Here is a 17,683-nt window from a genome sequence, read left to right as displayed (position 1 = left end):
TTTTGGGGAGTGGGGGAGGGGGCAGAAAAGGGGAAATAATTTGAAATGTAAATAAAAAATATATTAAATAAAAAATATAAAAAAAAAAAGTCTACCTCCTCCCAACTCAGCCACACTAAGGACCAAGCTGCCAACAAATGAGCTCTCAGGGTACTTACAAAAACCACATCACACCCTACAGCAGCATGGCAGAACATATAAAAGATGGCAAGCTACTGTGCTTGTCAAAAGCTGTGTCATAAAATGCAGAAGGGTCAGAGCCACAGTACCAACTGCTTCTGAAAACAGCAAAGGGTGGTGACTATGAAGTCCACAGCCTCCCACTGCAAAGGGAGGTGACTATGAAGCCTACAGTCCTCCACTAACCTTACAAGACACTGACAGCTCTGTTGGACAGAGTGTCTTTATAAAAAGATACATGTTTTAAAGGTTACAGATAGCAACTAACAGTATCTTACTGTGGACTATCTCCCTCTACCTTTTATAGACTCACTTGTATAAAACCCTCATGGTGCTGACAGAAATTGATTTGAGAGCTGCAGTAGCAGGTTGTCTTAGATAGGATTTTACTGCTGTGAACAGACATCACGACCAATGCAAGTCTTATAAAAGACAGCATTTAATTAAGCCTAGCTTACAAGTTCAGAGGTTCAGTCCAGTATCAAGGTGGAGACATGGCAATATCCAGGCAGGCATGGTGCAGGAGAAGCTGAGAGTTCTAGGTCTTCATCTGAAGGCTGCTAGTGGAAGACTGACTTCCAGACACCTAGGGGGAGGGTCTTAAGCACATGCCTACAGTGACACACCTACTCCAAAAGGCCACACCTCCTAATAGTGGATAAATAAGAGCAATATATATATATATATATATATATATATATATATATATATATATAGTTTCAGGGTCCCAAAGACCTCTGTGTCTGCAATGTGCGTTACCTAGTGATAAATATAAAGAAGCCCTCAGGCACAGTACAAAGCACAGTAAGTACTCCCACTTAGAGCAGGTGTGGACTGTAAACATCACTGGAGACAGGGTGGCACCACTGTTGATTACAAAATAGAGTTAGCACAAGATAATGTGTTCCTTATAGACCCTGGCCAGGGACATTAAGTAATTTCAAGAAGAGTCTAAACTCACATAAAATATCAGGAATTCAATTTCAAGAAAACCCGACCCCTTCCCTAATCATGCTTTTCTATATCCAGGGTCTTTCCAATAAATGGGACTCTAACTATATAGAGGCCTGGATCTTCAGGAGAACACAGTCAAGCTAACTAGACCCTGGCAGCTGAGGAAATGTTCTCACAGCGTCTGTGAGAACTAACTTCCCCAGGGTCTCAGGCAGAACACACAGGACCACACACAGTGAGCCTAACCTGAGGCTCTAAAGGTCTTCCAGACCTTACATGGAAGGGTTTCATGGGAGGGTTGACCACATTGTCTCAAGGCAAATCTGAGATCCATGAGCAACACAGGAAAGAATTAAACACTTCCTTATCATAGTATGCTGACTCATAACTTAATGTTGAATCCTTGCATTAGACACAATTAACAAACTGTGCATGCTTGCTCATTTCATTGCAAAGCAACCCTTCATTTCATAATAGAAAGACAAATCCAAATGCTAGGTACATTTGACATTTTTAACTTGACCCAGCGGCACCCACATCCTTGGCCAGAGGGTGTCCTATCAAACAGCCCAGCTCCCCCAAAATAACAGGACTCCAGAGAATAGAAGAACCCAAAATAGCTCTAAAGCATCTTCAGTGAAGTTGCTTGGAGCTAAGCTCAACTAGTATCAGAGACCCCAGGAGGCTTATCATGAACAGAAATCACCAAAGCATTTGAGGTTTGTTCTTGATCAATAAAACTCTCCCAAATCCATCTAATTGAACTGGGTTTCATGCAAAAACTGATTCATTCCAAAACTTATACCCATTCTTTCTCTTTATGCCAGTCTGACAATGTTTTTATAAATTATAATTATAGACAATGTATCCATTTATATTAGCTTATAGAAAAAGTACAGTTTGCACTGATTCTATTAGGGATTACATTTTATGATACACAAGCTTGCAAGCCACTCTGTTGTATACTTTTTCTTTACATTTTTCAGTTAAATGTAACAATGGCATGGTGCATCCCAGGCCAGCCTGCCTCAAAAACCAAAAAAATAAAAATGATTACTCAAGAACAAAGTAGGCAGCACTGTCAACAGTTTAAAACAAGGAAAACACAAGATGCCTCGGAAAAGTACTTGAGAAAACAAGAGACCAGTTTAATGTTTTCCTGATGTTGCTGTTTTGGGGGGTTTTGTTTATTTGTTTGTTTTGTGTTTTTGTTTTAATAAATTAGTAAAAATATTTAATTCAATTTGCTGTGACCGAGAAGTTACCAACTGCCAATGACCACAAGGTCAACTCAGTTTTGTGCTGAAGGAGACATTAGAAGTGTTAAGTTTTATTTTAAAGCTGGACAGTGAAAGCAAAAGCAAAAACATTCCAGAAGATTCTGCCTGACAAAAGCAAATCATCTAAATAAGAAACATCTAAAGAGAAGGCTCTAGAAAAAGAAGGAAAGGGGAGGTTGTCAAGGATAAGTAACCAAAATGACAGTTTAAAAAGCCAGAAGAGTGGTCACTTGTGCTCTTTTCTCATAGACCCTCTCCAGGAACTGGGCTACACTGTCTGCAGAGCTAAAGCCATGACCACCCACAGCATGCTGATGAAAGAGTGTTACACTCCAGTTCTGCCAGTATGGTCTGCACCATGCTCTAGTCATTACATTTTCAGCCTTTTATAATCTGTTGCATATGTTGTAGCAAGTCCCCTACACTGCCTAACAGCAATAAAAAAGGGAACAGGAATAGCAAGTTATTTTTAATGTGTACAAATATCTAGAAGACTGGATACTTTTAATATTATATTTTGACTTTCACAAAAATGGTTTAACTTGTAATAGAATAGGGGGTCCACTGTGAAGTCCCTTTTAGTCTCTGTAAGAAAATGTACAACCCAAGTTAACCAATCCCTTAACAAACAGCTAAGATAAAGGTTGAATGTGTACAAAAAGAACATTTACCTTTCCATCTATCCAATTATTGAGCACACTGGAGACATCAAAGGGCACGGCAGTTAGAAAATCCTACAGATCTGCTCCACCTTCTAACTTTTCTTCCATGAGAAATCTGCCTCCTGTTCTATTTTCTTCACAACAGTAACAGGCTTTAAAGAAATCCTTTTCAAGCTCATCAGCTCAGGTATGGAATGTAACTGTCACCACATACATGGGTGACAAGTACTAGAGAGAATGTGTATCAGATAAACAGGGGACACCTAAATCTGGCTCTGCTCACCATCAAGAGGTCTTCTCTGAAGACCAACAATACCATCATGGTGGGAAGGGAACTTTCATATTTTATTTTAATAACAAGCCAGCTCAGACCCAAACAAGTAAGAAAGACTCAAGCCTCCATCTATGCCAGACTGCATAAAGACCTCTGTCTTGGTGGGAGGGACAGGGAAGAGAGCTGGCAGGGACTAGGGTCACTATCACAAAAAAAGAAAAGAAACTCAAAAGGAAGTAAACAATCACATGCATTTAAAAAAAAATCCCCCTTCAAATAATAAAACATGTAACCTTTTAAAGATCTTTTTGAAAAGCACAAAATTAAAACAAGACTGTTTCACTTCAGTGACCCTGCTATCTAGGACAGAGGACAGCCTTCTATTTTGGAAAACAAGCCTCCTATAAAAGGCTATATGCTGAGCTTAGACAAGGAGTGAACCCTTCTCTTCTACACATACCCCAAAGGCCATATGTATCCCCAAACCACAAGACCCAGACTCAGAAAAACAACTCAGACTTGTATTGGCCTCCAAAAGGACTGCCACTGTCTGATTCTCCTTTGCTGTGAATGTCACAGTTGTCATGACCAGAGCCAAAGGGCTCAAGCACCACATGAACTATACTGTCGGCCTGGAAACTGCAAATGATGCTTAGGGCCCTGTGATGCACACTTCAATAGACACAAAACACAATGACATGCACATCAGGCTCCTAAACTTTAAAGATTCCCAGTTATGAAAGGACTGAGTGACTTACCATCTTTTAGACATCTTATCCATGTTCTGAATTCAGCATAAATGTCAATAGATAAAACCTGTAACACTTTTAGGAGCATATGTGCATGTATACTTATTTATTTAACTAACTGTTATTTACTTTTATATGTGTATGTACATGTATTTATTATGTACATATATGTGTATGTATACATATATGATTTGTTTGTATGAATGTGTATATGAACAAGTGTCAAGGTACACATATGGAGATTAGGTCTGAAGTGGAAACTTCTGGTTTCTTTGGAAAGTCAGTTATGTCAAATGATATTTTGCTAGGGAACACAGGTGAAAGGATGTTTTGCGAAAGCAAACACATAAAAGGATGCATGATGTTCTGAAGGAATATAAGTATGTCTCCACCAACAGGGAAGATTAAGCATTGGTTTGGTTGCCTCACTATTCTTCACTAATGACATGCATGTATTCATTCACCTGACATTGCATTTCTGAGCTCTGCTTATGCTGATGCAATAGAGAGAAGCTTGCCAAAGAACTTGTGAGGTTCCTTTGCCACTTCCGAAGCAGCCTCTGGCTGGTCGGTGAGCCTTGTGGTTTCATCTGGACTAAACTTCCCTTGCTGGATCATGTGTGGTGACTGCCAAGTGGACTGGACTGCCAGTGCTAGTTCATGTGTAGTGTCTGCAGAGACGACTAGACTGCAGCTGCTGTATTTGGTATTGCTACTGGGCTGAACTGCTAATATCCTGATGACAAAAATTGAACTCGCCTCCAAAAAACTTCTTTGAAACAGATCTCCTTTCCCCATGATGTATGGTAGACAAGAGGAGAGGTTGAACACATATTAAAGTAGGTTGAGAAAAATTTATGCCTACAGAGGACAGTTTCCAGAAGTTGGTTCTTTCCTTCCACTATGTATAATATTCTATTTTATTTGGCACAAAAAATTTTCAAGCCATAGATGCAATTTCTATCTGTGAATCTTTACAGCAGAGAGTGGATTCTAAATATCCAAGTAGGCTCAACAGGGAAAGCCCCTAAAGGTGAAAGAGGAAAGTAGGGCATAAAACCTTAGTGGCAGCCTGAGCATTTGATGACTCTGAAGACAAAGGACAAGGGCAGCAATCCAAGGTATCCAGGTGGCCTCTAGTGTCTTGGAAGGAAAGGCCGATTCTGGACACAGAACACAAATCTGTTGACTAGAGCTTTTACCTCAGTGAAACTCATTTTAGACTCTTTCAGAATTTCAAGTTTAAGGGGGAAAAAGGCTGTTGTGTCATTTGGGTCACTGAATCTGTGGTTATTTGTTGCAAGAGGAAGCCCTTCTCACTGGTATGTCCCTTCTTTCCTACTGTCCTGGGCAGAGTAACCAGTCTTTTACCTCACATCACTACATTTCAATTCCTCAAATGATGAAGGGATGAAATGACACCAAGCCTTCCACCTGAAACTCTGCTTGCAGCTCCACCAGCACAGCCCAGAACTGCATTACAATACATGGAACTCCAAATCTCAGGTCACTCATACAAAAGCCCACTGCTCTGCTAGCATACTCATCTCACATCCTACAAATAGGCATACGACCCTGAGATGCACCCAATAATCTTTCAGAAAACATGGAGCCTATATGTTCAAACCATCATTCACAAGTTTAAAAAATCTAAACATAGACTTATATACTTCATAAAAATTAAATCTAAATGAGTAACAGACCCAATTAAAAAGAGAAAATTAAAACACCTAGGTGAGAACCTCTGGTTTGGTAATAACTTTTAGATATTACCATGAAAGAATTGACATAATAAATGCCATTAAATTTCCCCACTATGTGAAGGACATTATTAAAAAGTGAGAATAGCCCCAAACTGGAAAATTATTTGCAGAAGAGATAATATATGCACAGTTAACCTGAGTGTACACTAGACTTTTAAATTCAACAACAACCACCACCACAAAAAAGCCACCTCAGGAGGCTGGGAAGAGTTCAAAGTATAAAGTACCTGTCAGAGTCCAGATCTCCAGAACCCATGTATATACCTGGTGGATGTGGTAAACCACCTGTAATTCCAACAATAGGAGATGGGATCACAGAGGAAGCTGGCTAGCTCCACTAAACATATCAATATACTTTGGGCTTAATGGAAAGACCCTGACTCAATGAATAGGTTAGAGAGTGATCAAGGAAGAATTCAGACATTGACCCTGGGCTTCTACATACATGTACACACACGTGCACATGCACCTGCACACATATGCCTGCAAGCATACATACCAGAAAGAAAGTCAACAGCTCAGCTAGAAATATACTAAAGATTTGAATGAACTTCACAGAGGAAGATAAAGGCATGATGGTAGAAGGTGAGAGATATTCCCTATCATACATAATCAGGAAAATACAGATCAAACAAAGGGCTATGTTTGGGTGAGGATAGAAAGGCCTTACTCAGAACCCTGAAGACACACAGCAACAGGCATGAGCACTCTTTGGCTATGAGTGAAGATGCAAAGGTGGGAAGAGACCTTTGGAAGTCAGTAGGAAGTTCCTTATACAGCTAAACATGTCTTTACTGCAAAACCTAGCTGTTACAGTCCTTGATACTGACCCAAAGGATGTGTGAGAATCTTCTGCATAAATACCTACATATAAACATTCACAGCTATTTTATTTATAACTGCCAAACTTGAAAGCAACCATGACAGTTTTTAGTAGGAGAGCATATGAACTATATATCCAGGCAATAAGATAATATGCAGCACTAGCCAGGGAACCACGGAGCCACAGAGAGGAAATAAGCACATCTGAGAAGGTGCCACACTGAGTAATTCTTACTCACAGCTGAGGAGTGGAGGGGTGAGTGGACAGCTCAGGGTGTCTGGCAGGCATGCATATCAGCCATTTTCCAAACCTTCAGAAGACCCAGTGTGAACTCCCTTGTAAGCAATGTTCTCTGGGTGATGGCATGATGATGCTGGTTCATCAACTGTAACTGGCATGCCAATCTGCAGAGCATTCCTGACCATAGCAAAGGCTCTGTATGTGTTAGTGTACAGGTAGGACACAAGAACATAGAAAATCTTCAACTCAATTTTTCTGTAAACCTGTACTTGCTGGGTTTGTGTGTCAACCTGACACAGACTGGTGTTATCACAGAGAAGGGAGCTTCATTTGGGGAAGTGCCTCCATGAGATCCAGCTGTGGGACACTTTCTCAATTAGTGATCAAGGGGAGAGGACCCCTTGTGGGTGGTACCATCCCTGGGCTGGTATTCTTGGGTTCTATAAGAGAACAGGCTGAACAAGCCAGTGGAAGCAAGTCAGTAAGGAACATCCCTCCATGGCTTCTGCATCAGCTCCTGCTTCCTGACCTGCTTGTGTTCCAGTCCTAACCTCCTTTGGTGATGAACAGCAATGTGGAACTGTAAGCCGAATAAACCCTTTCCTCCCCAACTTGCTTCTTGGTCATGATGTTTGTGCAGGAATAGAAACCCTGACTGAGACAAAACCTAAAACTGGTCTAAAGACTAACGCCTGATTTTATAATCCAGAGTATAAATTACAACATAACAAAATCATGCCAGTCTGCCTGTTAAGAATGCCCCTATTTCTGTAAATAGAATCTCAACACCTAGGACTCATCCTTTTTCCTTGTCCTACCCAAACCTGCCCCTCCACCAGTCACTGTTTCATCAAAGGATGTTTTTAACATACATTTTAAGCACTGGAGTTAAGAGGCAGGCACTCAGGAAGGGTATTGCTTCTCAAAGAGCTGCCCTTCACTATTTTTACAACTATCAAACACATGATTGTGGTGAATTCTGAAGTTATGATCTTCAAATGGTAACCTACATAGGATCTTTAAAAGATAAAACAATTAGGTTATACATTGTTTATGACAAAACCAATCCGGGGTAATACTATTTTTAAGAAAGGCAAACAACTTAGGCAAATATAAGCACGCACATCATATATACATATAAAACATAATAAAATCTGCTACTATAAACACTAGCATATGTCAATCGACTTATAAAAAAGGCAACAGTAAAGAAAAACCTTAGTCTCAACAGAGAGTACAGTAGCCAGGAAGGTTCAGGACATGTCACTAATGACATCTTTCTAGCATTGAAAGCAGAGTCACGTCGTTATTTTACAAACTGCAAAACATGTCCTTGAACCCAAAAAGCAATGAATGTTCTCATTAAAATGGCTAAGTTTCTTTTGAACCCTAGCCTTATCATAGCCACAACAATGGCCCAGGGAACACTTATTGTCACCACGTGCAGAGTCACTTGTAAGCACACAAATACCCCTGGTATAGTTCTAATCAGTATTCTTTCTAATAGCCCTATGAGGAAGTGGGATTAGTTCTACTGAAGATAGAAGATCACAAGTTTGAAAAGCATTTGACTTGATCAAGGTAACATGGCAGACCAAAGCACTTTAAATGGTAGAGTGCAACTAAAGGATATTTGATCTCACTGTGAACCCTGATTGTATTATTTGCTGGAAAAAAAAAAAAACTGTCTCTACTTATGGTTTGGCACACACCTTTAATCCCTCTGGCTGTAATACAGACATGCCCTTAGTACACAAACACTGAAGTCCCAAACACTGAAGGTAAAGTTAGTTTGTAGAAAGAAGCACCCATGCTAAAAGTGATGTCTAATTGAGTGGAAGACAAAGTAACAAACCAGAGAAAGTTTTGACAGAATAGAATGTTCCCAACTCTCATGAGAACAGAGAGAAAAGAGAGACTACTTAAGGGCAGAGAGAGGAAGAAGACAGTTTTACTAGGAGAGCTTTACAGAGACAGGTTGAAGAGAGAACAAGCTAGACACAGGTGAAGACAGAATGAGCTGGAGAATGAGTGGTGCTTAATAGATTAGCAGAGATTGCCAGAGTTAGTTTGAGGCCAACCAGAACAATTCAGTAAGAGGCTTAGAGAGAAGTCAGATTGCATCAGTCAATTGCAGAAGAGTTTAAGCCAGAAGAGCTGAGTTGAAATAGCCAGTCAGAGTTCAAAAAAGCTAGAAAGGGTAAGCTTACTCAGCAGCAAGTCTCAGAGGCTGTAAACATTCTAGGCCTAGGTAAGATTGTGCAGAGACTAAAAGTTTCTGGGACTAGGCCTAAGTTAACAGACAGAGGCACCAAGCCTCTGAAACGACAATTTATATCAGGTGAATAAAAGTTACTTTAACAGAGTGCCTCTGCAAGGCATCCCCCAACCCTCTCTCAGAAGGTGGGTTCTTCAGATCTGATCTAGCCAATATTCCTTTTAGCTAAAATCTTCACAAATGCCAACTGTGACATCGTACTTCAGATAATCCAAACATGCTGTAAGCTTCTTTGATCTGCTCACTAGGAGGACATGTTACGGTGAGGCTTCATGATCTGAAGATGTTTTTACTGAGATCAAGCAGCTCATTAGTATTTCTACATTAACCTCTAAAATTAACTTGGAAATAGCTTCAACTCTTACTAATTTTTGTTCAAAAGGCTTTTTTTCCCAAAAGTTTTTAAAGTGTTCCTTTTTTCAGAATTTTGAAACCTAGAAAAGTGTGGGAGGAAGGGTAGAGACCTAGGCAGCAGATGGCACCAGATTATGATCTCTCAAATCTTCTGGTTTAATAGATTTCTGTCTGGAAGCCCCCTAAGAACCAGGGAGCAGGGAGAGACATACAAATGGAGCACAAGAATCTTTCCAAGATACACAGACCAATAATGCAGTTTGCTAAGCTGAACAGACGGAACTTGAGAACACAGACAGCTAAACAGAAGAAAAAGTTCTAGAGTCAATGTGGTAGACAGATGTTTCTTCAACTAATAATAACCTGTGAATGGGCAGGGTGAAACTCTTCTAGGACTAGGAAGTGATCATGTAAATGGCCTAACACTCACAGCAGAACATCACCTTCAGGAACCATGTAGAGCAGGAGAAAGAAATGCATGCTAGTAGGAGGGAAAACTCATTGCTGGAGAAAATCTATACACAGGCCTAGAAAGGATGAACTAGTCTGTAGGGAACTCAGGGGTTCTTATGCTAACAGATAAGCATTAGAGAAAAAAGGAATGTTAAAGAGCAGGGTTGTCTCTTAAAAGGGAGGGATGTACAACCTGTTTTCCACACAGAAGGCTGAAATGAAGGTGATTAATAGCCTGGTGATTAATAATAGAAGGTGATTAATAACCTTTGCACTACCTGTATGATCAGTAATAACACAAAATCATCCCCTAGGCCCTTGTCATAAGCTTGCTTTTCCTCAGTCTTTAGAACCTGCCTTTATGGAAGACTGGCTCATGTAGTTATCTGTAAAACTCATCTTTATGGAAGATGACATATGTATTTACAAAAGTTCCATGTCTTAAGCTTTATTGCATTCATTGAATTGAGTCAATGCCACCAGGAAAACTTTCACCAAGTTGTGCTGTGTTTGCACATGCCTAGAATAACTACCTTGTATCAGACTCTCAAAATTTGAACCAACACCAGCTACTGAATTGCCTTACAAAGATCATTACTCTATTATCCTTGGTGATCTATGCCTTACAAAGATCATTACTCTTTTATCCTTGGTGATCACAAAGATCACACACACACCAATTTATAAAACATAAATGGTTTCTGAGATAGCACCACCTCTAAAAGGAAACAGTAAGATCCCTCCTGGATTAACAGTCACAACAGCCTGCCACTGGTAAACAGCAGCACATACACCTAACCATGAGGCAGGGACCATGAGCAGAAAGAACTAGCCAGAAATTACATCAGACTTTGAACATGGCTGAATACTTAATAGACAAATATGACTATCACCATGAAAAACACAAATGAGAATAAGCCAGAACTTTGGGAGATAGAGGATCTAAAACAAAAATAAATCAAAACAAACACAAAAACAACAACAACAACAAAAACCAAAAACACTTGAAGTACTGAAGCAGATTGCAGTGCTGAAGAATTGTTACTGGGGTGGCAGGTCAAAGCCTGGACCCTGGCAGCCCTAACAAGGAGGGCCTTGACCACACATCTCAATATGCTCATTAAACACAAAACAGTGAGACACACAAAGACTGATGCTGGGTGACCATACTTACATGCCCAGTCTCTAGCAAGTATGTCTTCTATGGCTACAGTTTAGGCTGCAAGATGGTCTGACACATGGGCAGAAATGTGAACCTCTGTGATTGGTTTAGCTTAGGTACTCCTATCATGTCACTAAGAAAGCAAAAGCCAAGCCAATAACCAGGTTTTATTTTGAACATAGATCTTGTAAAGCAGCAGTATCTGAAAAGCATTCCTGTGCCTTGCTAAGTTCATGTTCTCCTATTTTCAAATGGATTAAATCCTTCAAAACACACTAACAAAAGACAGATTATGAAGAAATAGTCAATATCAAATAATCAGGAAAATTAGTACCAAAACTGCAAGCAGAAAGGCCTGTGAGCATTAGAATAACTAACACGCAGAAAGACTAACAATTCTAGTTACTGGGCAACAGACAGAGCTACCAGAGTCCCCATGCATTGCTGCTGAAACTGCAAACTAGTTAGCAGCTTCTTGGGATATTAAGCATAAACAACTGCACAACATACCAATTACAATCCTAAGAAATTATCAAATATTAAATAAAAGTCTATGCAGAAATTTCAAATGAAGGATCTTCATAGAAACTTACATATAAAAAGCAAAAATTAGAATCAAGAAATCCAAGTAATGACCAACGAGTCAATGGATAAGCAAATTGGTTTATCAGTTCAATCAAATATCTCTGAACAATAAGGAATAATCCTGTAAATTGGAACAAGAATAAACCTTATGCTGAATGAAAGAAGCCATAAACAAAAGTATGTATACTGTATAATCCTGTTGTGGAATTATAGCAAAGTTAATCTGTGAAGAGAGAAAGCAGATAGCTGGCACTCTAGGCTGGAGCTAACTAAATGCAGGGGCAATTGGGAACTCTGGGGAAGACAGAAGCACTGTACTACCTGTCTGCAGTCCCAGTTACAAGGTGTATATATTGGCCAGATGTTCCAAACTGCACACTTTAAAATGGTGCCTGTATGCATAACTAAACATAATAAAGGCAATATACAGCAAGCTAATAGCCAAATCAAAATAAATGGAGACAAACTTAAAGCAATTCCACTAATATTAGGGACAAGACAAGGCTGCCCATTCTCTTCCTATCTATTCAACATAGTACATAGTTCTAGCTAGAGCAATAAGATAACTAAAGGAAATCAAGGGGGATACATATCGGAAAGAAATCAAAGTATTTCTATTTGTGGATAATATGATAGTATATATTAGCTACCCCAAAAATTCTACCAGAGAACTCCTACAGCTGATATAACACCTTAAACAAAGTGGTTTGTTATAAAATTAACTCAAAAAAAATCAGTAGCCCTCCTTTACACAAATAATAAATGAGCTGAGGAAGAAATTAGGGTAATAACACTTTTTTATAATAGTCACAAATAACATAAAATATCTTTGTAACTCTAACCAAGCAAGTAAAAGACCTATATGACAAGAACTTCAAGTTGCTGAAGAAAGAAACTGAGATATCAGAAGATGGAAAGATCTCCCATGCTCATGGAGCAGTAGGATTAACAGAGTGAAAATGGAAATCTTACCAAAAGCAATTTACAGATTTAATGCAATTTCCATCAAAATTCCAACACAATTCTTTACATACCTTGACAGAGGAATTCTCAACTTCATTGAAAAAGCAAAACACCCAGGATAGCTAAAACAATCCTGAACAATAAAAGAGTTTCCAGAAGTATCATCATCCCTGAGCTCAAACTGTACTACAGAGCAATAGTAATAAAAACCGCATAGTATGGGAAAGAAACAGACAGGTTGATAAATGAAATTGAATTGAAGACCCTGAAATAAACCCACACACCTATGGAGACTTGATTTTTGGCAAGGGGGACAAAAACCATACAATGGAAAAAATAAAGCATCTTTAACAAATGGTGCTGGTCTAATTGGATGCCTACATGTAGAAGAATGAAAATAGATCTATATTCATCACAATGCACAAAACTAAAGTCTAAGTGGATCAAAGACCTCAATGTAAGACCAGATACTCTAAATCTAAATAGAAAAGAAAGTAGGGAATAGCCTTGAACTTACTGGTACAGGAGTTCCTGAACAGAGCACCAAAGGCTCAGGCTCTAAGATCAACTGATAAATGGGACCTCATGAGAGTGGAAAGCTTCTGTAAGGCAAAGGACATTGTCAATAGAAAAACAAAAACAAAAAAACAAAAAAACGATAGCCTACATACTGGAAAATGGTCTTCATTAAACCTACACCTGACAAAGTACTAATATCCAAAATTTATAAAGAACTCAAGAAGTTAGACACCAACAACCCAAACAACCCAATTTTAAAATGAGGTACAGAGCTAAACAGAGAAATCTCAAATAGCTGAGAACCATTTAAAGAAATGTTCAAAGTCCTTAGTCATAGGGAAATGCAAATTAAAACAACTCTGAGATTCCACCCTACACCATTCACAATGGCAAGGATAAAAAGCTCAAGTGACAGCACATACTGGTGAGGATGTGGAGCCAAGGAAAAACTCCTCCATTGATGGTGGAAGTACAACCACTTTAGAAATCAACTTAGCAGTTTCTCAGAAAACAGAGAATAATTCTACCACAAGATCCAGCTATACCACTCCTGGGCATATACCAAAAAGATGCTCCACCATTCCACAAAGACACATGCTCAACTATGTTCATAGCAGCTTTATTCATAATAGCTAGAAACTGGAAACAACTTAGATGTTCCTCAAGTGAAGAATGGATAAAAAAATGTGGTACACGTACACAATGTTCTATTCAGCTATTAAAAACAAAGACATCATGAATTTTTCAGGCAAATGGATGGAACTTGAGAATATCATCCTAAGTGAGATAACCCAGACCCCAAAGGACATGCATGGTATGTACTCACTTATAAGTAGGTATTAGCTATAAAATACAGGACACCCACAGGATACTCCACAGAGTATCAATAACCCAAAGAAGCTAAATAAGAAAGAAGGCCCAATCAAGGCTTGAATCTCACTTAAAAGAGAATATAAAACAGTCATAGGCCGGGCGGTGATGGCGCATGCCTGTAATCCCAGCACTCTGGGAGGCAGAGGCAAGAGGATTTCTGAGTTCGAGGCCAGCCTGGTCTACAGAGTGAGTTCCAGGACAGCCAGGGCTACACAGAGAAACCCTGTCTCAGAAAAAACAAACAAACAAACAAACAAAAAGAAAAAAACAGTCATAGGAGGTATGATGGTTTATATATGTTCGGCCCAGAAAGTGGCACTATTTGAAAGTGTGCCATTGTTGGAGTAGGTGTGTCACTGTGAGTGTGGGCTAAAGACCCTCACCCTAGCTGCCTAGAAGTCAATCTTCCACTAGCAGCCTTCAGATGAAGTCTCAGCTTCTCCTGAACCACGCCCATCTAGATGCTGCCATGCTCCCACCTTGATGATAATGAACCTCTGAACCTGTAAGCCAGCCCCCAATTAAATGTTGTCCTTTATAAGACTTGCATTGGTTATGGTGTCTATTCACAGCAGTAAAACCCTAACTAAGACAGGAGGCAAATGGAAAGAAGGAACTGGATGGGAGAAGAGATAGGGAGGGGAATAAAAGGCATTTAAACACTCAGTCCCAGTAAATGATGCTATTTGGGAGGCTTAGGTCTGACCTTGTAGGCTTGGAAAGTTTAGAGACTCAGCCTTGCCAGAACACTGCTTCCTGTTCTCTCTGCTTCCTATGAGCAATGCAAGATGCAGCTCAGGCAGTCAGGACTGCCTGCTGCCATTATCCTCCACCTGTGATGGTTCTCTTGTCTTCCTGGAGCCTTTAAGTTCAAATAAACCCGTACTTTTATAAGTTGACTTGGTTATGGTCTTTTATACACACATCTTATGTAAACAGTCATAGAATATTTGTTACCTTTTTTAATATACAAATGAGGGTTGCAGTGCATAAAAGAACCAAAAGGAATATAGCTCTAATTCCCAGAGAGGAACTCATCTGGAAACAACTTAGATGTTCCTCAAGTGAAGAATGTGAAGCTAATCTACAGAATCACCCAGATGAGTTCCTCTGGATGATGAGAAAGTCTTCAGAGAGCCATGTTTTATAAGTACTCCTTGCATCTACCATAGAGTAAAGAGCCACTTAACCACAAAGCTTTGAAAAGACATGGGAACCAAGGTTTATGAGCTTAAGTCCATCTAGTTCTTTGCCATGCTGCTCATTTACAGAACTCCAATACTGTCAGTATTAAACAAAACCAGATCTTGTAGAAACAACAGTCAAACTATGACACAGTATAGCAATCTGTTGGGACATGCACACCAATGACAGTTACCAGCTCACAATGCCTTGCTTCTGGGGGATGATGCCAACTCCCTCCATAAAGATCCATGATGTCTGGGATTTAGAGCCTGTGCAGCTCTAACCTTTCAACAGTGGCTGCATACTAGAAAGCATCTCCCACAACAGACTTTAATATTTCAACCTACTTTTCAGGGTATTCCTAAATGTACCAAGGAACATGACCTGGGCAATTCAGATAAAACTTCAGTGAACCTGTCTTAGCAAAATCTGTAATATGTGAACATAAAGGCTCCCTTTACTTCAGGCTAATGACAAAACAGGAGAAGTGGTGTGGAATAAGGGGAGGACTGTGGGAAACAAGAGTCAGTGGTCTATGAACTAAGCCAACTCAGTCAAAGCTCTACTTACATGGGAAGTCAACACAACCATAAAACACATAAACTGAAAGGCCATGCCAAGCACAACAGTGCAGCCCAAACATCTTACTCCTCCAGCTGCTGAGCAGGGCAATGCAGCAGGTCATGCAGCAGCATGGTTGGGCACTAGACAGTTAGGTGCATTCACTTTAATAATTTTTTTTTCTCAAGACAGGGTTTCTCTGTATAGCCCTGGCTATTCTGGAACTCACTCTGTAGACCAGGCTGGCCTCGAACTCAGAAATCTGCCTGCCTCTGCCTCCCAGAGTGCTGGGATTACAGGCGTGCACCAGCACTGCCCGGCAATAAAAAATTTAAACTGTTACTTTTTATAAAAGCTTTTTAAATAACTTGGATATACACACATAGTTTTTCCTATCATACATTTTATGAAATATAAACAAAGATTGATAATTTTCAGCTAAAATTTAGTGTCAGAATGAAAATGTGTAAATATATGTGTTCAGGATATGGTATAAAAATATTGAAAAACAATCCCAAAAATTCTATAGTAACTTTGTGTTGAAATGATGGCATTTTGGATCAATAATAACCTTCTCAAATTAATTTCACCTATTTTCTGTCCTATAACCACAAACAGCTAGTGTTTGCATGCCTTTTCAGTTTCATGGTTAGCACATATTCCAGGAACACCAAGCTTTGGGTACCTGCAAGCACCAGTAGTTTCCATGGGTCCCACCATGCTTTGCACATTCTATATGCTGACACGCCTGGTCATTCCCTAAACTCACAGCCAACCTCACGACACATCTACTTTGCCATCTTCCTTAGGAAATGTCTCCAGTCCCCCAAGTCTAAGCAAGTATCCTCCTCAGGGCCATCATACCTACCCACAGCACTTCGTTGATAGTCATGCTCCACTCTAGAGTGGTGTGGTCACTGGTCTTAGTTCCCCAGTGGGAGAAACTGTTTGAAGTTTACTTTCCTGCAATAGTGTTAATTTAAGTACCCCTCAGTACTCACTTACCCAGGCATTAAACAACGAAAAGACTACAAAATAAAATGTGAGGCTAGGAATTTTAAAATGAATTAATAAAGTCATACATTAAATGTACAAAGTTAATCTAGTCATCCCTGAAACAATTTACTACATGGGCTACTTTGGGACTTAGTGATCTATCCAATACAAACTTGTACACTAAGAAATTGTTCTTAAAAGAGCAATCATTTAAAAAAAAAAGAGCAATCATTTTATCAAACACAATGATCAAAAACTTAAAAATAACACATTTTATTGAAGGCTAGTTATTGTTCTATTACTATAGCTTTTCTCCTCTAACTTAATTCATCAGACCCTTTCTTCAGGCCCTTACACGAATTTTTCTTCAAACTAAATTCTTCCACTTTAACAGAAAGTACAATACCGTATTTATCATCACCATTACCAATTTTGTCTAAAATAAAGGACACATAAAGAGTAGAGGTAATGTATCACCCACCATCAATGGACCAAACCCTATGCACCAATCTACCATCAATGGACCAAATCCTATGTACCAATCTACTATCAATAGACCAAACCTTATGTACCAATCTACCTGGGCAATTTCACAGCCATGAATGGCTCAAGATTAGTGATCCTGATGATACTGCATCAGCAAGTCCTCAAGCTGTAGCACCTAGTAGGGATAACAGAAAGCAGCAATAGTAGCCAGCCAGATCAGGTCTCCAACTTGTGCCTGCCATTTCATTGGAAACAAGTGTGGGAGAAAACCAGGAACCAATCAGCTCTCTGGGTAGCTGCCATGATGAATGACTTTGAAAGCATGAAGAGCAATGGCCTAGGC

General features: G+C 39.5%; 1 protein-coding gene across 7 annotated transcripts in view; it reads right to left on the bottom strand.

Moving 5' to 3' along the window:
• Window positions 1-17,683, bottom strand: part of Fancc (FA complementation group C) — a 157,707-nt gene that overhangs the window by 101,243 nt on the left and 38,781 nt on the right. The gene's annotated exons all lie outside the window — the stretch shown is intronic.

This window comes from Apodemus sylvaticus, chromosome 14, assembly GCF_947179515.1.
Source record: "Apodemus sylvaticus chromosome 14, mApoSyl1.1, whole genome shotgun sequence".
Taxonomy (NCBI): domain Eukaryota; kingdom Metazoa; phylum Chordata; class Mammalia; order Rodentia; family Muridae; genus Apodemus; species Apodemus sylvaticus.
This window is presented reverse-complemented; position numbering and strand designations above follow the sequence as displayed.